Source organism: Pleurodeles waltl, chromosome 2_1 (genome assembly GCF_031143425.1).
Source record: "Pleurodeles waltl isolate 20211129_DDA chromosome 2_1, aPleWal1.hap1.20221129, whole genome shotgun sequence".
NCBI lineage: Eukaryota > Metazoa > Chordata > Amphibia > Caudata > Salamandridae > Pleurodeles > Pleurodeles waltl.
The window spans coordinates 405,239,028-405,260,831 of NC_090438.1; the positions used below are offsets into that span (position 1 = coordinate 405,239,028).

Here is a 21,804-nt window from a genome sequence, read left to right on the forward strand (position 1 = left end):
AAAACGTTTTGTGCCTTAACAGTTATAATGTATGAACGTTTTAATGTGGTGTGATTTGTGCAAGTTTTATGGTTGAAGGTAGCATTGAGATAATATATTTACATTGGGTAATTAGGCAAAAGAGGGCTCAAGGTTAGTTTATGTTGAAAGTATGATTTGAGAGTCACATAAAACAATTAGTGAATGGAGTTAGTTTCCTTCTATCGAGAGATGTGTGAGCCTGACACTGGAAAGACCATCTCAGGTTTCTTTGAGAGGCATGGAACCATGTTTGGCAATTTACGAAAGGATGAGTTGTCTTTCAGTTAAATAATTCCAAGCTCTCAACCACTCAGAATTGGTCTATCCAAAGCAGTATATAGGAAATTCATCAGACCAGAGTTGTGTCACTTTGCCAGCACCATATTTTTTCAAATTTGTAATTAAAGAATTTTAGCAAATTGCAGCACTGAAAGACAACTATGATGACCTTCACATAATTATAATGATAGAGGTAAATAGAATGTTCATTAGGACAAATGCTGACTTGATGACGAACCCTTGCACATAAACATTTAGCACAGTGTATATGAAGGTGAGAAAGACATTGGTCGGTAATGTAGCTGACCTTTTTTTAGATATTTGAGGAAACAGAGGCAGAGGTGGTGCAAATTAATTAAAGAAGCTTATTAAGGATATTACAAAAAAGCAAATATCAAAATGTATCATGCAATGTGTTTATTGTTAAGATAAAATCCAGTGGATAGAGACGAGAGAATGATATCTGGAAAGAGACATGGACTGCTGAAACCAGCTGAAGTATACATTGCAGTTTAAGTTTGACTGACATTTCTCTGTGTATATGGTTAGTAAAATTGTAATTTTGGTCACTTATACCAATCCATACAAAATGCCCCTAAATTAGCGTTAAACTAATTTGAATCATTTTATCACATTTTTGGAAGATGAACTAAAATGTGAAAGTGGTGTATGATGAGGGCTAAAAAGTTCAGTTTATTACCAGAAGGACCTAAAGCATGATGCAGGATATGCTACTTTGCATGCAAAGTCAAAGCACTGTGGATATACTAGCAACCTTACTGTACTAGAGCACGCCTAATTGAGTGATTACTTAGGAGGTAATTACGACCCTTGCTGTGGCAGTCTGACCGACGCCAAAGCGGTGGTCCGACTGCTCTGGTGGCAGTCTGACTGCCACTTTATGAGCGCAGCGGTCGTGCCACGGTCGGACAGCCAGCACTGCCAGTTTCCCTCCACAGGAGGAATGGGGATGGGGATTACGACACCCCTCTCTGCCAGCTTTTACATGGCAGTAGCACCGCCATGTAAAGGTTGGCGGAAACGGGCTGCAGGGTGCCCCATGGGGGCTCCTGCTCTGCCCATGCACTTGGCACTACAGCATTGCCGCCGGCTCTATTATGAGCCGGCATCAATGTTGTAGGCCATTTCTCGCTGGACCAGCGGGCGGAAACAGTGTTTCCACCCGCTGACCCAGCAGGGAACTCTTAATAGGGCCCGCGGGAAGGAAGCCACACTGGCAGCAACCTAACCGCGTCACTTTGGCGGACGGTGGATATCATCCGCCAAAGTCGTAATGACCCCCTTAGTGTCTTCAAAGCCTGTTAACCTCTTAACATTCAGTGTTTAGTCATTGAAATCTCTGGAATAGGGTTTACAAATAATCTATTTTATACATGCATTACTAGAGAGAGAGATTCTGTTCTCCGAAGAAAAAAACAGACGCTTTTTATAATCACTGATATTTCTCCGAAGGAATTAAAAAAATACCCTTTTCATATTTGGCACTGATCTATTTTAATCTATAGGCATCCCTGTGGATATTGTTTAAACATATTATCTGCAGTGCACAGTACATGGAACTGAATTTTAAAAACGTGATAGGGTGCTAATTCCATGGTCGCAGAAGAGTAACTTCCAAAAGTCGATTAAGAACAGGCGATTATCCACCAATGAGATACACCTTGGATTTTATCTGCCTTCACTGCACAGGCGCTGTGCGCAGCGTCAAGGTTAAACGGCCTTGGCTTTGCAGACGCAGTGATGTGGCGACTCTCTGATGGTCTGGCCTGGATTCGTCAGCCGCCTAGTCTTAAGCAACGTCTTTTTTTTTTTTTTTCCTGAGCTTGCCTTATGCCGCTGACAGTGAAACATCTGTTCCGTTTCCCAGCAGGATGGCAGGAACTGTATCTGGAGATTAGACTCGACGTGCCTTCCCCTGTGGGCCAGCCCCGATCCTATCGCTCATTATTAATTGAAGCATTAAACAGACCTGAAATGACGTGCTGAGCAACATTTTGCAACAGTGGTGATTCGTGTCAAACCTCACTGCGCACACCCCACCTTGGAAAAGGAAAGCTAAACTTCCCAGAACACCACAGTAAAGGCATAAAGCCCCGTCGAAGTTGCACCACCGGCGAGGCTTACCCTCTCCGTGCTTCTTGAATTGTGTGATGTGGGTTTTGGAAACGTTGACTAGGGAGAATGTCTTCCTTGCTGCCACTGGGTCTGTGAACTTCGGTTGCATTTCCAGCCGATGTTTTTAAACTCGGTAAAGTTACATTTTAGAGCACAAATAAACAGTGCCTTTCAACTACGTAGTAAGGTGCTACCCAGATTAACCAATGACAATGGTCATATTTTGTGGAAAAAAATACCTCAAACTGTAAAAATGGTCATGTGATAATCTGCTTTTGCCATCCCCACAGCGTCAGGCTACCAGAATAAAAGGGTTGGTTGAATGTTCCGCACTGCCATGCAAACAGGTGTCTCCTGGGTCTGCAGGGACAAAGGTGCCAGCATACGCAGCTAAAAGGGGCCCTGGGGTGAACCCGAGCCAGTCCGGGGGGCTTCAGGGGCTATGGTGACAGTGGACTGTTGATAGCGATGTACACAGGGGCATTCAGTGGTTCCCAACCCCCACTGAATCATTACTGCAACCCGGGGACCCCCCACTGAGTCATTACTGTAAACTGGGGACCTAATCTGTTAATATTCTTTAATTTTCTGAGTAGTCGCGGACCCCATAAGGAGGCTTCGCGGACCCCCAGGGGTCCCCGGACCACAGGTTGGGAACCAGACGCCAGGACGAGAAGCCTAAAGCTTCATAGTTTACCTTTTTTTCTTCGAATTGCAATAAGATTTAACTGCATTGTGGGACAAAGTTCACTCCGCAGTCCAGGACAAGACAAAAATGTATGCTGAACCTTTGTCAAAATTTATATTTTTCTAAGCTTGTTTGTGCACAGTCGATATTCATTGCCAAGAAGAAACATAGATGCTACATAAATTACAGCAAAATTAACGACCTTTGGGAGGTTGAAAAAAAAGCCTTTCCAGCTTCGCACACGAAGCCACATTGAGCAGTTTTTACCGGTGAAGTGGGTCGGGGAGGGGGAAATGAGGGAATGAATAAGGAAGACGCGGATTGTGCAAATCACTTGTGAATATGGTAATCTCCAAAGGGTCTGATTGTTCTTTAGATACACTTGATTGCAAACATAAATGCACGTAAATGCACTGTTTACTTGTCAAACCGTAAACCACCTTTGACCCTGGTGGCCAAATACCGCATTGGAACAATGTATAAACACTGAAAACTGTAGCTTTACATCCTATAGTAAACCTGTGCTGGTGTTGCAAATATCATTGCTTTCTTATTTGACAATTTGGGTGATCTTGTTAATTCTTCAGAGTTATCCACCTATATCGAGGAATTAATATGCAAAATAGAGATATGACGAACTAAGAATTTAGAAAGATTTTAACAAAAGCAAAAGGTGCTATTGTTGCATTTTTTTTCCGCAGAAGCCATAGCAAAAAAAGTAATACTGAGGTCACCACTAAAAAAAGACGTGGTACCTCCGCCTCTCTCAAGTCTGATTTTATTCACCTCAGAATGATAAACAGCAGAGTCTGCCTTGCTAGGGTCTGAACGTCAGGCATGCAGGTTATAAGGGGTCTCACCTGCAACAATTCCTTTTCCCCCCCCATTTTTTGGATGTTTTTATTTAATGCATAACTAGAAAAAACAAGTATCATCATTTTACGTTCCCTCCCACCCACTCCTCTTTTTCTGAAATCCCCTTTGTAACACCGGAGAGAGTATGTGTAGCGGGTTTCAAGAAATATATATATATATATATATATATATATATATATATATATATATATATATATATATATATATATGGTCCAACGGGCAGTATTGCCAGCCTTAGACCGGTCGAAACTTCCTGCCGCAAACCTGTGAATGTGTAGGGAACCATTCCCTGTGGTCCAGTCCCCAGTTTGCTGGCAGGTCGTCAGTTAGTGGTCTTATGTGGTGTGTTGTCCGTCCGCTGGTGCTATGCTGTGACACTATGTATGTTTCAATGTTGTCAAGGCTCTAGTAGATTGTTATTATTGTTTTTGGTTAATCTATCATTATTGATTCTCTGCCATTTTAGCCTGTCTGTTAGTTCACCCCACTGTTACGTTGTTAGGTTTTTTGTGGAGACCTTTCTTTTCTTCTGTACGGAAGATTTTGCCCCCAATGTCTGCCCAGTATAGCACATCCTAAGTTGTAACCATTCCATCCAATGAGGAATTCTGCTTTTTTACAAAAGCAGCCACTGCAGGTTTTCCTGCTCTCTATAAGGCACTGTGATTATCCTGTAAAGTGCCCATGAAGGAGAACACTGAATTGGCACCAGAAGTATTTTCCAGCAAGTGCAGAAGAATTCACTGAAGATTAGTTCCCAGAGTGATAATGGTCTGTCATGCTAGTCTGAAATTTGCTTTCAGGGAAAGTAGATATTTGTTATCATGCTACTGTTTGATGGTAAAGGTAGAAGTTTGAATGTATTACACTGTGAGTAAAACTGGAACCAAAATGTATACAATCCTGGGGCTATATTCCCTGAAGTGCCCTGAGATCACAACGGGTGTGTATGCCAATTGTTTTCACCCCAGGGCACTTTGGTATACAGAAGAGCCAGAGATGCTTGTGCAGCCGTAATGCAGATATCACCAGTGCTATCCTAAATGGACGTTCTCTCATTTACATGGTGATACACTTCGCCACTTCACCTCCGCTGTATTATGGATGCAGGTGCAGAGGCAAAAAGGCCGCCTGGAAGTACACTGACTGTGTGCCACAAACAAGTGCTGTATAGTCAGTGGGCCTCAAGGGGAGGACCCTATAAGAGATGAAGGGGAGCCTCATGGAACCCCCAGACATCACCCTGGAGGTAGGTGCTGTCAAGGACCGCACTATAGTTTGTAAAAGAAAGACGGACCAGCTGCTTCAACAGCCAGATCAAATTTCATTAATGCCGCTGTCTGTGGGTATGTAATTCAGTGCTTTGCACCTGTTTAGGCCAGATTCACTTACTTGAAGGTGCACTGCAGCACAAACAGGGACAGTGCACCATCTTCAAAATGTGGCCCCTGGTGAATGGAGGTTAGAAATCTTATCAATGCTGAGTTTTTATGCACCGTTTGATTGAAATAAAACGTGAAGCAATTGGTAAGGGGTAACAGGAAGAGAAGCATTCTTATAAGCGGTCATGACTTTCAATGACATACAAAAAAGTCAAGGATGGAATGAAATAGTAGGTAAACACTACACAATATAGAAATAGGGCAATAGGATGTGACTCAGTGACCATCCAGGCAAGTGTCTCTACATGGAACTTGCACTTAATAGTTCTAGAGGGCTTTGGACAAGCTCTTTCAGGATAAACATCATTCCAAACTTACCCTCCTGGTCGGTGAATGGATTAATAATAGCTCCATTATCAACTGTCCCACTCGTCTTCATACTGACTTCAAATAAGCAGACAGACGATGCAAAAGAGCAGCTACTTCTCAATCTCCACTTCACGCTTATTTTGCCAAATTGCAGCAAAGAAAATCCTTGGGGTAGCATCATGACAATATGCTGGTGGAGTTGCTGCAGAGGGAGAATCTAAAATCTCAGGTCATCATGCTCAGTACTTCCCCATTCGCAGTTGATTCCACTTGTCCAAAGCCCCCCCATGCTCTCAGTCTCTTGATCCTACTCTTGATCCTTCTCTATCTCACTTTCTTTAATCTCCTGAGTCTACTTGACTGGAATTTAACTTGTCACCAGGACGCAGAGTTATTTATTCATCTAGACTGCAAGACAGCACACTTCCCTATGTTTGGTCTCGTCTGTAAACAATATTTGGAAGACTCTTCACAGAAATTTTCAGATGCTTTGCACAGTGTGCACAGTAGATTGCTTTGTTAAACTAACCTTGGTGGTTTGCTTTTGGGACCGCACCTTCACCATCCTGGAAAGGTTTCACTGGGGTCCCTCTCATCCTACAACACCTTGTCACCCACACTTACAACTTCTCATGACTGGAGAAATTACATGCAGGTGTACTGGGCTCTGAGGAATGTAGTCTGTGCCCAACAGAGTTCATGTAAAGGAGTATATCTTTTTATTGCACAAGTTATTTACCTTTGGTAATGAAATATCTGGTAGAGACATATTCTAGTTGCAGATTCCTTACCTTAGAATTTTTTCACAGGCGTCAGACTGGATCCAGAGATTTTTTCTTTGAACAATACCCTTGCGCATCGGTAGGTGACGTTGGTCGAATCCACGGGCATTGTTGGAGTTGGAGTCGCCGTGATGATGTTGGGAGTAGTACATAGACACCGCCTCAGTGCAGTGATGTCAGTTTCTTTTAACAACTTTCCACGCCAATGCGCAGAGCTGCTAAGAACACTGAGATTGGTGAGCCAGAGCTAAGGACCTGAAGGGGGAATCCCTGTCTCTACCAGATATTTTGTTACCAAAGGTAAGTAACTTGTACATCTGATAGAGACTTCTAGTTGCAGATTCCTTACCTTAGAATAGATACCTAGCCAATGCCATCCTCGGAGGTGGGCTGTGAACCAAGATCATACTAGAAAGTTCAGCAGGACCAAACGACCAAAGGAGCCGTCCCGACGGACCTTACTGTCCAGGCAGTAATGTTTTGCAAATGTGTTCAGGGATGCCCACGTAGCTGCCTGGTAGATATCCAGGACAGGAACTCCACATGCTAACGCAGTGGAAGCAGCAGTTGCTCTGGTGAAATGAGCACGCAAGCCCTCAGGGGGTTGCTTCTTGGCCAAAGCATAGCACATCTTGATGCAAAGAAGTACCCATCGAGATATGGTACGTTTTTGCACTGCCTTCCCTTTCTTCGCACCCACATACCCAACAAAGAGTTGATCGTCCACCTGGAAATCTTTAGTACGATTTAGGTAGAACGCCAACGCTCTTTTTGGGTCCAGACGGTGGAGTCTCTCCTCCTCATGAAAAGGATGTAAGGGTGAGTAAAAAGTAGGCAAGGTGATGGACTGGCCTACATGAAAAGGTGTAACAACCTTGGGAAGGAAGGAAGCCTTAGTGCGCAACACCACTTTGTCAGGGTGCACAGACAAGAATGGAGGCTTTGAAGAAAGAGCCTGAAGCTCACTCACTCTGCGAAGAGAAGTGATGGCAACAAGAAAGACATTTTTGAAGGTGAAGAGCAGTAAAGGGCAATTGTGCATTGGCTAAAAGGGAGTACACATTAAGTAAGTAAGGACACGATTGAAGTCCCACTTAGGCATGATAAACGGAGTGGAAGGAAATAAATGGGTTAGACCTTTAAGGAATCTATTGACAATAGGAGATTTAAAGAGTGATGGCTGATCAGGTAGCCTAAGAAAGGCCAAAATGGCCGATAAATACCCTTTAAGGGTGCCCAAAGCAGAGACCTGCTGGGCCAAAGAAAGAATGAACAAAAGAACCTCAGATAGAGGAACAGAGAGGGGATCAACAGATTTGTTGGTACACCATGCCACAAATTTATCCCAATGACAGGCGTATACTGTTTTGGTGGAGGAACGCCTGACTGCCAAGATGACACTGCAGACTTCGGGTGGAAGATCAAAAGTCGTCAACTGCCTCTGCTCAATCTCCAAGCATGAAGGCGGAGATTGTACACGTTTGGGTGGAGAACCATTGCCTGTTGCTGAGACAGAAGATCCGCCGAAGAGGCAGTTTGAGTGGAGGATCGGTGGCCATGCTCAATAGCTCTGGATACCATACTCTCCGTGCCCAGTCTGGAGCCACCAAGATACCTTTGGCCCAGTCATTCCTGAGTGTCTCTGAGCGAGTGCCGCCTTGGAAACTCCAACACGCAAAACATCTGACATTGCACGTTCTCTGCAGAGGTGAACAGATCTAACCAAGGCTGAAAGAGACCTTGCGCCACCTCCAGATGGAGACGCCATTCGTGATCAGCTGTGCATCGACGGCTGAGTTCATCCGCTCTGGTGTTCAGAGAGACCGCCAGATGTTGAACCACCAGGGTAATGCCCTGATGTTCCAGCCATGTCCAGAGGCATAGTGCCTCCTGACAAAGGGTCCAGGACCCTACTCTTAGCTGCTTGTTGCAGTACCACATGGCAGTAGTGTTGGCCATGAATACTTGCACTACTTTGCCTTTGAGAGAGGAAAGAAACACTTTCAATGCAAACCTGATCACCCTGAGCTCCTGAAGATTCATATGAAGCCCAGTCTCCGCCAGAGACCAGTGGCCCCTGATCTCCACCTCTCCAATGTGGCCGTGCCAACCCAGAAGTGACACATCTGTCACTATGGATAGATGTGGCTGGGGAAGGGAGAGGGATCTGCAGTGGACTCAATGCAGATTCGAAAGCCACCACTGCCGGTCTTTTGCAGTCCCCTCCGAGATCTGGACCATGTCGGAGAGATTCTCCTGATGCTGTGCCCACTGGAACTTCAAGTCCCACCACAGAGCCCGCATATGCCATCTGGCATGTGTTACTAGCAGGATGCAGGAGGCCATGAGGCCTAGCAGCCTCAGAGTCAGTCTCACCGAAACCCAAGACAGAGGCTAAAAGATGGAATCATAGCCTGAGTCCATGTTGGACTCGCTTTTTGGGAGGATAAGCCCGAAACTGCTCTGTGTCCAGAACAGCTCAGATGAAAGGAAGTGTCTGAGAGGGAGTCAGATGTGTCTTCTGCAAGTTGAAAATGAACCCCAGCATGTGGAGGAGGCTCACTGTAGTCTGAAGGGGGGAGACAACTTTCTCAGGTGAGTCTGCATTCAACAGCCAGCCATCGAGGTAGGGGAAGACTGAGACCCCCAACCTGTGCAGATTAGCTGCAACCACAGCCATCACTTTCGTGAACACCAGAGGGGCGCTGGTAAGGCTGAAGGGGAGCACGGTAAACTGATAGTGCTCGTGACCTACCACGAATCACAGGTAACGTCTGTGGGCAGACAGGATGGGAATATGGAAATAAGAGGTCCTTCAAGTCCATCGCTATCATCCAGTCTCCTAGGTCTAAAGCAGACAGGACCTGAGCCAGGATCAGCATCATGAATTTCTACTTCTTGAGGAAGTATATGAGGTCCCGAAGGTCTGGGATAGGTCGTAAGCCCCCTTCCTTTTTCGACACCATAAAGTAGCGGGAACAACAACCACGACCTACTTCTGTCACGGGGACCTTATCTATGTCTCCCTTGGCAAAGAGAGCCACGACCTGCTGGTGGAGAAGTTCCAAATGATCCTCCGGAAGATGGCTGATGGAGGCATGGCTGGTGGGGCAGATTCAAAGGGAAGGAAATAGCCCTTTTGAACTATCTGCAAATTCCATCTGTCCGTAGAGATGGATTCCCAGTGGGGCAGGTGATGGCGAACCCTGCTGCCAACTGGACTGGAGTGAGGGGACAGACTAGGAGGGTTTGGAGGCTGCAGCAGGGGCAGGGGTGGACTGGGCAGACCTATGGTTCCCTGTCCCATACCAACATGGTATTCCGTGTCCCCGGCCACGCAGTGGCTGAACAGCATAGTCGCACGGTGGCTGGGTTGAGGACGCGACAGGGAGCCCCTTCCGTGGCCATGAAAGCAGCGGATGGCGGACTGTTGGGGGCGAGTGGCAGCGGAAAGGCCAAGGCACTGAGCCGTAGCCCTGGAGTCCTTGAATCTCTCCAAGGCCAAGTCCGCCTTGTCTCCAAAGAGACGGGAGCCATCAAAGGGCATGTCCATAAGAGACTGTTGGACATCCCCTGAAAAATCAGAAGTACGCACCCAGGAGTGGCATCTCAAGGCCAGAGTCGCAGCAACTTATCTGCGCAGAGAGTCAGTCGTGTCTAGCACACATTGGATCGTGAACTTAACCGCATCTCCCCCATCAGTGACAGCTTGGGAGATGATAGCACAGGCCTCCTCCGCTATCTGCAGCAGAACTTGCGCAACCATATCCCAGAGAGAGTGGGTATAGCAGCCCAAATGGCATGTGGTGTTCATGGACCGCAGCGTGAGACTGGAGGACGAAAACATCTTCTCCCCAAATTGTTTCAGCCTTTTTGATTCCCTAACAATGGGTGCGGAAGGGAATGCACCTGAGGAAGAGGAAGCCTGGATGACAAGACTCTCAGGTGTGGGGTGTTGAGACAGGAATTTAGGGTCGTTGGGGGCAGGCCGATGGCGCAGTGTGATAGTCCTGTTCACAGGAGCCCCTGTGTTGGGTTTGGGCCAAGTACCCAAAAGGACATCGGTGAGGGCTTCATTGAATGGCAAAAGGGGCTCAGATGCGGAGGCCCCTATCTGAAGCACCTCCGTCAGGAGATTTGCCTGACCTGAACAGTAGTTAGCTCAAGGCCAAGGACCTGAGCTGCCTTACTGGCCACCATAGCATAAGTCGCTCCCTCCGCCGTAGCCATGGTAGGAGGAGAAAGCATGCCACCGTCTGGAGAAGTGTCCAGTCCACTTGCCTCGCCCAATTCCTGTGCCCAGTCCAAAGAGGGGTCATCCTGGTACTCTTAAGGGTCCAGGGACCCCTCCAATCCTTCCACTAATTCGAACCCATGGAGAAAAGGGTCCCAATCCGACATGGAGTGACTAGGCCCCATCGAAGACAGAGGCGGGGTTGGCCGACGCCGGTCTGACTCCGAGTCGTCGGTGATGAGGATCGGATCGATGTCGATGGTGGGCACCACTGACGTTGGGAGCATGGAAAATCGAACCTGTGCCGGGGAAGGTCGCAGTGGTACGACTGGCGTCAGTGCGGATCCGTGAGCGGATCTGGAGGGCACCTCAGTGGCCAGAGCCGAAGCCGTCGGCACAGAACCCAAAGGATCCCTGACCAAACCCCTTGGGCCCGAAGGCACCGTATCAGGGTCGGCCTGCCCAAAAATGAGGCACATGGCTTCATAAAACTCCATTAATTGGGCAGGGGTCGCTCCGGCTCCTGGAAATTCAAGGAAGTAAGGACCCGACCAAGAAGCAGGCTCTGAAGACGGAGGCCTCGAGCGTCGAAGCTCCTCCTGTGTCGCATCAGCTGAGCGACGGGGGGAAGTCGAATTCTTCTTCTTCTTACCTGTGCCCGAAGACTTGGAGGCAGAAGAATGATGGTGGCTCCGTGAACGGTCTCAAGACCTTTCCCTCGAGCGAGATCGGAATCTACGTGGAGTCGAGCGCCAGGCCGCCATGAGCTTGAGGGACCTCTCCCTCAAGGCCTACGGTGCATAGCCCGGCACCCGGAGCACAACTTCGGGTTGTGGTCGCGCTCCAAGAACCACAAACAGAACCAATGCGGATCCGTCACCAACACCATGTGGTGCCAGTCCTCGCACAGCTTGAAACCGGTCTCCAGGGACATCTCGATGCACCAAAAACTCACAAAAAAACTTGAAAAAAATGGCAAACTCGGTCAAAAAGAGACCAGGGTAGCACTCTCCGGATTAGCGCGTGGCACGGAAAGAAAATAACTGAGGTCACTGCGCTGAGGCAGCATCTATGCACTACTCCCGACGTCATCAAGGTGACTATGACGCCAACGACGCCCGCGGAGTAGACCGACACCACCTACGGACGAGCAAGGATATTGCTCGAACAACAAATCTCCGGATCCAGTCTGATGCATGAGGGAAAATTCTAGGTTAAGGAATCTGCAACTAGCGGTGTTTATCAGATTTTCCTTGCAGCCATGGGTTCTCCTAACTTCCTTTCTCTGCTGTAATATGCTCAATCCTTTGATTCTCACTTCTGTGATTGACTATTTGAAGCCATTGTTTGCTATTGCTCTGCACCTTTAGTGGGCCAGGAACTGAGGTGAGAGCCTGACAGAGGCACCATCTCTCTGAAAGAGAAATAGGTCAGATGCTCATGACTCATCAATGCCCTCATTTTTTGGAGGGATCGGTGTGATTGCAAACCTTTTACCATGTCCAAGAAGCTATTGAATGCACTATAATATTGTTTGTGGTCTGTTTTGGCAATAAAAGTAACAACTATATGTGCCAAGAATAGAAGGTGGTTTGGGTATTTGACAGCCAAACATTAGCACCTAGCAGCAATGCTCTGGTGGGTAGTGTGATTTATTAGTTGAATCACATAAAAACCATCTGCAAATCCTTTTATATAGGACCTTAACATTGCAAGCAGTTTGAAAATAGACCCATGGACATGTTATCATTCAGCAATCAGTGACAATGTTAATAGAACTGGCTTAAGTCACTGGTGAGCTTAGGCACTCAGCAAGTCATAGTAGATGAACTTTGTCAGTCATCCTTGCACTCATGTATCCCTTCATTCACTCTTTGACTAACTCTTTCATTTACTCACTTGCCAGTCCACAATAAGCACATACACAGTTGCAATAAGCATGTGCAAGACAAACTAAAATAATAAAATAGGAAAAACAAAACATGCTGTTACTTAAATGTGGTGAGCACATTTGCAATGAACAATTTGTACACTGCAGCAGGCAGACACATTGAATCTTGAACTGGTAAACAACAATACACTGTGCACAATATAATACCAAGTTAGCTACTCAGAAAATATCAAAATGGGCAGACATCTTGGAATGTTATTGTGTATAGTGTATTCTTGTCTTACAGTTCAAAGAAGGCTAACATTATGCTTCTAAATGTGACAGTAAACAAAAATGGGCACAGGGTCTTTCTGCTGAGTAGCTTTATTGATTGCCTGAAAAAGGGACACTCCTCCAAACAACCAGAGGCCATCCTGAACACAATAATATATGTAAAATGTCTGAAGTGTTTCTTTAATAGGGTCTATGTCAGGAGGGGAAAAAACACCAGTGGTGGAAAACACCTTGAATTGTAATCTTGTAACTTTTGATGGGAAATGAGAATAGTAGTGAACTAATCAGCAAGACGCCAAACTTCGTCTGACATCAGAAAAGAAAAAAAGAGCCTGGCTAGACTAAGATGCTGAACACACATTGCATTCAGCCAGTGTTTTGTTTTAGATGAAGAGGCACACCAGTTTCCACAACAATGATGTTTAATAAAAACAGTGACAAAACAAAGCAGGCATTGATAAAGAAGCTGAACACAAATAAATTAGTTGCCTTCAATGCCAGGGACTACTATGGCAATGTATGCTCTAAGACAAAAATGATGTTTGCTTTCAGCAAGTGTTTTGTTTTATGTGCAAGGACAAAATGGGGCAACCCAGTAACCCTGGAATCTGGGCAATACAATTGATGAAAAGAAAAATGGTCCCTAAGGGGGAAGTATTAGCCTTAACTTTCTTGATAACCATATAAAATCATCAGAGCTTCAACTTTCTTGATAACCATATAGAACCATCAGAGAGACTGGTTTTGGCAAAAAAGGACTTTGTATTAAGACAACAATCAGTGGAGTAAAACCCATCAAATGATCAGTGTTCTCAAACCGCTCTGTAATCACTGTTTTCTATTGGTGTGGCTCCAGAATTGGAGTGAATAGCTCCCTCAGAAATGAGAGATAAAACACCATCCAAAACACCTAGAAATGACCGCCAAGGATCAATGTATAATGCTCAGATGGGAAGGTGTCTTCTACAAGGCTGCATAGCAGTAGAGGTTCATATGCGCACTGGCAACCTCATAGGACCCACCTAACAGCGAATGCATGTGTGAGTAATAACTATGTGTGTGTCTCCAGTTGGCCATGTTTTTCTTGATGCTGGCATAGGAAAACAACCATTTATGACGCTACATGATAACAAATCAGGATTATGGTTGGTTTCTCCCAGAAAGTTGATGAAACAGATTTTCCCTCATTTAGGTGTGATTGAGAGTGCACATTTCCTTGAGTCTGAGACAAGTTACTTGGTTGAGTGATAGATTCCAATACCAGTCATCCCTAGTTAAAATATAAACTATGCAGGAGGTATATAGGGAATGACATACACCTGCTTATGCTACATGTTTTTTGTAGTATGTTCATGAGGCTTTACGGTGGCAATCTTGTGGGTACAAGTTTCCAGATTCACCTTCTAGCTTTAGTAGAGCCCATTTCCACAAGGCCATGATTAAGCTTGTGTCCCTGAAGTGCTGCTGCCCATCGCTGCAGCTATCCATGCCTGCATGGAAGCCACAGCCAGACCCATGGGTGCAGAGACACTAACAAAGAACACACAGATGGACTGTCTACCCATCACCAGAGACTGGAGGCGTGGGATTTAGAAATAGCATCCCCAAGGCACCCTTGGATGGTGCAGAGGTCCAGCACCTCAATTACTTGTACATTAACTAGATTCTAACATTCAAAATAGTCCTGTCTGGATCGTTAGTGACTGTTGGCCTTTAACTTTTTCACCAATGGCCAGATCCTGCCTACACCCCTACTTAGCAAGAACTATCCTTCATGGAAATGTAACCACTGAATCAGTGTAATGAACACCTTTATGTCACTAGACATCTAACTTTAAAGTAACTATGGTAATCAGACTCTAAAGTGGGAGGCAAAGAACCTTTCCTTGTGAATAACCTACTAGTATAAACATAAAAGGTCTTGATTTGCCAGAACTAGGACATGATGGCACTCGAAATAAAGTAGATAGTACATCCGAGGGTTTCGAGGGATGTCATGCATCCACCAATCTCTAAATCCGCTCCTAGGACATTTAATTTTACTGTGTGGGTATTGTTTTACCTTTCAGTCCGTCATAGAGTGTGCTAGATGACATATTTCTAAAGACGTAATTGAAAATAGACAAGAGCTCTCACATTTCGTGCACACTCCATGGAAAATGGCTGCAGTGTGGCAGTGTTGTGGGAAACTAGAGAGTATGCTTTAAAAAGAAACACGGGTACCCTCTCCAGAATGCTCGGAAATAGAGCACAGCAGAGCACAGCAAAGTATATTTACTCATCCGTTTCCCTTTAGTTGATAAAGCGGTCACTGGAAGTATTAAAATGTATACAAAATGTCCCAGTGCTCGGCAACGCTCCAAACAGAACTAATATCATCACTTTAACTTACCTGAATAGCATGATGCCTGAATTTGTGGAAGTCAGCTTATTGCTATTTGTATTTAAAAACAGGGGACTGCAGCGTGTGCTGGATGGCTTTTTAATAAAAAATATTTAATCCATAAAACTGAGAAGCTTAAAATATTATTAAGAAGCAGTGGTGGCTCCCGTCACATCCCCCCCCCCCCAACCCTCCCCCCTCCGCCAGCAGATGCTGCAAACCTTTCACAAGGAAGGGACAATAAACTAAGTTTCTTGTCCCTTCCTTGTGTAAGGGGCGGGGCCATGGGGTGACGAACAGTAAGGTGAGTGCACTGTGCACTCCCCTCACTGTGCATGTATGTTTGGCCGACCGTCTTCGGCCGGCCAAACATACATGCGCAGTATGCTGTCTCCAGCCGGCAACACTTGTGCTGGGCTGTAGAGAGCCTGCAGAGGCTCCCAATCTGCCTGGGAGCACTCTGGCTGTGCGCTCCCAGCCAATCTTGATGCTACAGCAGCATCAGGATTGGCCGCAGGGCAGGCTGGGAGCCTGTGCCAGCGTGCAGAGTCAACGCGGGAAAGGGGAGCGGTGCAACGGAGGTAAGTTTATTTTTTATTTTTTACTTTTAATTAAAATTCTTTTACCCCCGACCCCTGTATGCTGCCCTGCCCCGCCCCCTGTAACCCCAGCGAGCTGCAACTGCTAAGAAGCACAGTACACCGCATGAAACATATACATCCCTAAGTATATATTCTATTTCAAATCCAAAGAACAAAATACAGAAGCTGAAAACATGTAGCCAAGATTAAAAAATGTCATGTATTTCAGCAATAGTAAGGTAACACACTAGGAGAAGGACAAAAAAAATGATACTGCTGTTAGTAACTATTCTGTACAACACAGTTCCGTTTGCTGCTGATCAGATGTTATAGAATTAAGGGTGACCGCATTGCTCAAATGTCACATTTATTTTTATGTCACGTTACTCATCTCCTATGTTGCCATCTACCAGGGCGTCATGTAGTCTCCTCTATGTTCGTGGTAACACGATTTCCTGTTATCAAATGATTGTGAAAAGGTTACCTGATGTAATTTCTGTTGATATTTAAATTACGAAAATAATTTGGAAACCTGAAAAATGTCGCTTCTTTTTGCTACCATGAACGTAAGATGTTTGCATCTGATCATAACATTTGCCATTTACACTATTGAGAAAGGAAAAACAATGAAATGGCCGAATTTCAGAATTCTAACGCCACAGAAACGCGTTTGAAAACTGCATTTTGGCATTACAGATGTTTACTCACGTCTCAGTAGTTTGATAAATCCAAGATGAGTGGTCGCAGCCTCTTTTTACAGCTGAGGAGCCGCGCCATGTTTAAGTGATGAGACATTGACGCATTGACTGAAAGGGAAGCGGCAGAGTCCTGTCCACTTTGAATCACACCTACTCCTCACGGGAGAATCGCTGTATGACAGTCCTTCAGAGTCCTTCAACTTTAGATCCCCTCTCAAGCACAACTTCAGAGCAGCACTTTTCAAGTGCTGTGCTTCCTGCATTGGTAATCTGACATCAATTCCCCACTGGACTGCATAAATTAGGGATGCGACAACTTGACAAAATCTGTTCACCACTTCTGGAAGCTGAGCTTATTCCCCATTACTTGTCAGGGCTGCTTGTACACATATGTAAAAAAAAAAAAAAAAAAAGAAATGCACTGCTAAAACAAGTGGATGTTCATTACTCTCCCTCATTTTTTCCATTTCATTGAATCGGTATAGAGTAATCGGCTAAGGGTGCAACAAAATTAGAAAAAAAGTGCAATAAAACTATGATTATGTGGCAAAACATAGTATGGTGGAATTAAGCAGCAGAATTCACCACAAGATCATTTTTTAGGGGCAACTGGAATGAATTACAAGAAGGAGTAAACTGGGAATAAGGGGAAATATCCCATCAATGTTTGGGTCTTTAGATCTGAGCAAAGAGAAGGACCAGAAACAAAACTGAGCATAGAGCAGGCAGTGAGCATCGAGAAGTAACTGGGAATCAGAACATTAATAGCAGAACAGAGAAAGGGAGGAACCATTTCATAAAAACATTAAACTATGAGACGACATATCGAGCAGACATGAAATGGAGGTGAGGTAGAGCAGTGACCTTTCTCTCCCTTTATCTTTCTCTCTCTCTTCCACAAAAGCCCATCCATCTGCTATTATTTGGAGCATCATTCCAGGAAGACCTTTGTTCTGCTGCTGCAATTACAGCTGTAAAATAACCACGTAGCTCAGAAATGAACAGAAGCACATCAGATCTACAAGGTACCACAAGTTGCATCATAAAAACCCACCCTGTGGCATTGCCCCTACAGTACAATGGGGCGGGTCCATTTATTATTGAAGGAATCAAAATCACAACAGGGTGTGTCTAGGGCGTGGCCTGTGACACACCAATATCAAGAGATAATTGTGGATTCTGCCTGAAAAAACATGAAAAGAGGATGAAGAGAACAGAAAGTGGTACACTCAGCACGGAACCACAGGAATCAATTAATTTGTCTGCACTTGTCACATATCCTTGAAAGCAAACAGCAAAAACAGACAACCAACGCATCCAGTTTGTATTATCCTCTCCCAGGGCAGCATCCTAAATTATCTCTTTTCGGAAGATGAGACTGAGATATTTTAATCGAAGTGAGAGAGCTTTACTCGAAGGTGAAATATCACCGGTCTATCGTGAATGCTTAATCCTCCCAGGGAGTTTAAATGGCATCATCAATATTAGTCCAATCATAACTGATTGATATTTAAGAAGCTTCTGCTAAAAGGAAAGCGCATTTCATAATGAATTGTGGAGCAGACTTAATAATATTGACAAGACAATTACGCAACAGGCAAATCTAGGCACTTTCTGCCAGTGTTCCCCGTGTACCAAACCGCTGCTAAAATAAGAGCTTGTCGAGCTGAGAGAATTAAACTGTTTTCAGAAGGAAATGCATCAAATGTACTCAATGATCCACAAATGGCAGAAACATTTTTATTGACTCGACTCATACTGTGCCAAAAGACATTAAAAAGTGCATTAAACGCAATGTGCTCTCTATGAGAGGTGTGTGTTTGCTCCACTACAATAGCCTTCATGCATATTCAAGAAGCACCATTAATACCTCATGCCTTGGTCTGAACAAAGGAAATTGAGCCGAGATGTTGTTGTCCTCACCAGAAGTCCCGCCGTTAAGTGATGCAACTCTAGGCAGGGACGTCTTTTCTCCAGAGGATCCACCAATGTATCAGTACACTTCTAAACATATTGCGATTTCTACTTTATGAATCAAATTGCTTTAATTGATGATACAGATAACATGTTCAATTAACTACATGTCGGGTACACCAAAGATGACTTCATAGCCCGAAAAAGTAAACAGTGGAATGAAACCCAGATTCCGAATAATAGAAAAAGGATCGGCAGAAATGTCAGCCAATGGGTGGTTCATACTAGCCCAGAAAAATCGCAAGTATAGCATACTTAATCAAGAGATGGAGGGATAAAGGGGTAGCCTTGAGAAGTTAAGGAAAACTCCGTGAGTTAGAGCTTCGTGGCTATTCAGGTAGTGTTCACATGCATTTTCACCGCATATAGATATGCAGATTTATTTAGAAAGATTTTGGGTACAAAACTGCACTAAACACCCATATATTCCACAAGGGTGTAGGGGAATTGATCTCTTTACCTGGCAATATGTTAGCCTCGTTGAGAAAGAAAGAATAAAAAGTGCCAGCTGCACTTTGGATTCTGGCAATGCAGTTTTCCCTGCTCATTAAACGCATGGGCACAATATACACAACATTCTGGGTGCAGCTGATTTTAACAAAATGACTGGCTAAATGTGATCCTACTGACTTGAGACCATGAAGGGCCATGCAAATCTTTTGAGATCTCCTAGAACTTCAGTGGATCCTACCGTCTTCTCCTTTGGTCCTATGAAAACTGAGGCATTGATGTGGAATTGGGAATAGTATTGTTCGCACTGTTGTTAGTGTGAGTGTGTTCTTTAGCAGCACATTGTGCCTTCTTCCCATATTTTTAAAAATGTTTGTTAAAGATTTCTGCTCAATATGTAACTTTCTTATTATAACATTTGTGCCATATGTTTCTTGAAAATAAGCCCACGTTCCTGTCGTGCTTGAGTACCTTAGGCCTGTTCAGGTAATTATGTTCACCTCTGTAGCTCCGTCACTGATACAAGACTTTGGAAAACACCACCACGGACACATACTGCTGTACATGTCTAACCAGGGCCGGCTTTAGGGCAATGCGACTGGTGTGGCTGCACTGGGCGCTGACCTCGAGGGGGGCACTGACCTCAGGGGAGCACTGTGTTTCCCAATAACTTAAAGATTTGAAAGCACTGGCTGCAACTTCCTTGGGCGTCCAACTTTCAGGCAGCAATGCAAATTTCAGGATAACTCTTGTAATCAATGTTCCTGCTAGAGAGAGAAAGATCAGAGTTTTGTCTGGTGGCAAATTTGATTCACCATAAAGTAGGCCAGAGGGTTAATATGCCTGCTGCAAAGAACAGTTCTGCATTTTATGCTGATAGCTCAGTGAATTAGTAAAGCCAGTGTTTACCAGCAATAAAAAAAAATGAAATGTATGTGCGAGAAAGGCTATGGAGGGACGAGGGGCACTTTCGCCCAATGATAGTGAATCCGAGGAGGAGATCCTGGGGGAGCGGGTGCCCAAAAAAATTGTTGTACTGGGCACCACCAGTGTTAAAGCCGGCCCTGCGTCAAATGTCTGATCCTCTTACTTGGCCAGCCATGAGACGGATTCCCCCCGGCAGCGGTTACCTTCCCTTTACATGCTTTTAGAAGTAACTCTCAGCTACAATTTGTTGGCTCTATTCTTCCTCTGAACTACATTGCCTGAGTCATCAAAAAAGCATATATTAAAATAAACCAACTGATGGTAACTTGCAGCAGAAGCAGTCACGCTGGAGGTGCTACATTATGGGTCAACTGCTGCATCTGACATATTGGCAGATGCATCAAGTAGAGTGGCCGCTATTGCTCAATTGGATCAGTGCCAGGAAAGAGGACTGACTTGTCGTGAAGATGGCATTATGGAGACAATGCAGTGTTGCCTTTTTATCAACTGTAAATACAAGAATTAGCCCTTGGGCTCCGGTTATCTGGACAGACATGTGCAAGCGAATCCTGTGCCAAAACGATCCTCACCGCAGACCAACAGGCAATACATGTGGGTGGTTGTAGATAGTGCGATGTGCAGAGCACCCCCATTAAGCTCCTGGTCGGAAAATTCCATGGTGTTAACTTGGGCACCACGAGCTGTTCTGCAGAAGCAATGGTAGAAAGGAATTGGCAGATTATCAGATGGTTACGGCCAACACTTACCTGTACCTGCCTACCTCTTTCGCTGTCAGGAGTGGAGATGGAGAAAAGACGCAAAAAGGAGGTTCTGAGAGAAAGATAGCAAGAGGGAGAGGAGGAGTGAAAGACAGAGAGAGAAAGTAATGAGAGAGTATGGGAGGGAGAGGAAGCAAAAAATGCCATGGTTTTCTAACGTAATTCTGAGTTATTCTCCAGATGTTAAAAACTTTAATCATAACATTTGCATAGAACATTTGCCTAAGTAGATGTACAGAGTACAAACACTTTCCACAGCTACTGATGAGAGTGCCAGCGTAGGATATCACACTAACATTGTAGAATACCATAGTAGGCGATGGTCAAAATTCTTTAGCACTGCACTGTCCTCCATTTCTGGTGGGCTTTGGGCTAGCCAGTATATATTCATACTTGAGTAGAAAAGTCTCAAACACACCAATTAGAATAGCAATGAAATTTGAAAAGTGGATGTGTTTTAAAGTATTTTTGTAGTATTTCCAACTAGAATCCTTACAGCCTCTTTTTGAAGACCCCATGTTTGTCCCACCCTGTATAACCAATTATATTTGGTACACCAGAGAAGGGTTTGACAGATGTCTATCTTGCTCCTGCACTCATAAGTTCTGATGCCAGAATACCACGTACTCACTGCATTATTATTATAAAATAAACATATAGGTCGTTGTTGCTTTTTTCTATACCTGTAGATTTTATTCTCTAGAAATGCATTTGACAGAACAACGTGCTCCAAATTCCCAGAAGTCTACAACTACATTAGTAGGAATTCCCGTTCTAGAGTAGAACAGCAAGTCTGGTGCATTTGTGGCATATATCTACTCAGCATCATGCACATGTCCTTGTGTTAGCATACATCTGTGCTCCCTTGAAGAATTCCCCAAGTCATGGCTGTTGCCTAACATAACGGCTATCACAACCTTTCACGACTCTCTATGACACCACCACACCGAAATGAGATATGTGCATGCAGCAGGAAAGGCTATAGAATGTGGACGATTGAAACAAGTTTGCAAAGGTGACTTTACTCACAATATTAATAGGATTACACACATAACAGAGGAAATGAGGCCTGAGAAGACAT

At 44.7% G+C, this 21,804-nt stretch overlaps 1 protein-coding gene across 2 annotated transcripts in view; it reads right to left on the reverse strand.

The window, feature by feature from the left end:
• DIAPH2 (diaphanous related formin 2) overlaps nt 1-21,804 on the reverse strand; it is a 3,364,504-nt gene that overhangs the window by 1,942,098 nt on the left and 1,400,602 nt on the right. The gene's annotated exons all lie outside the window — the stretch shown is intronic.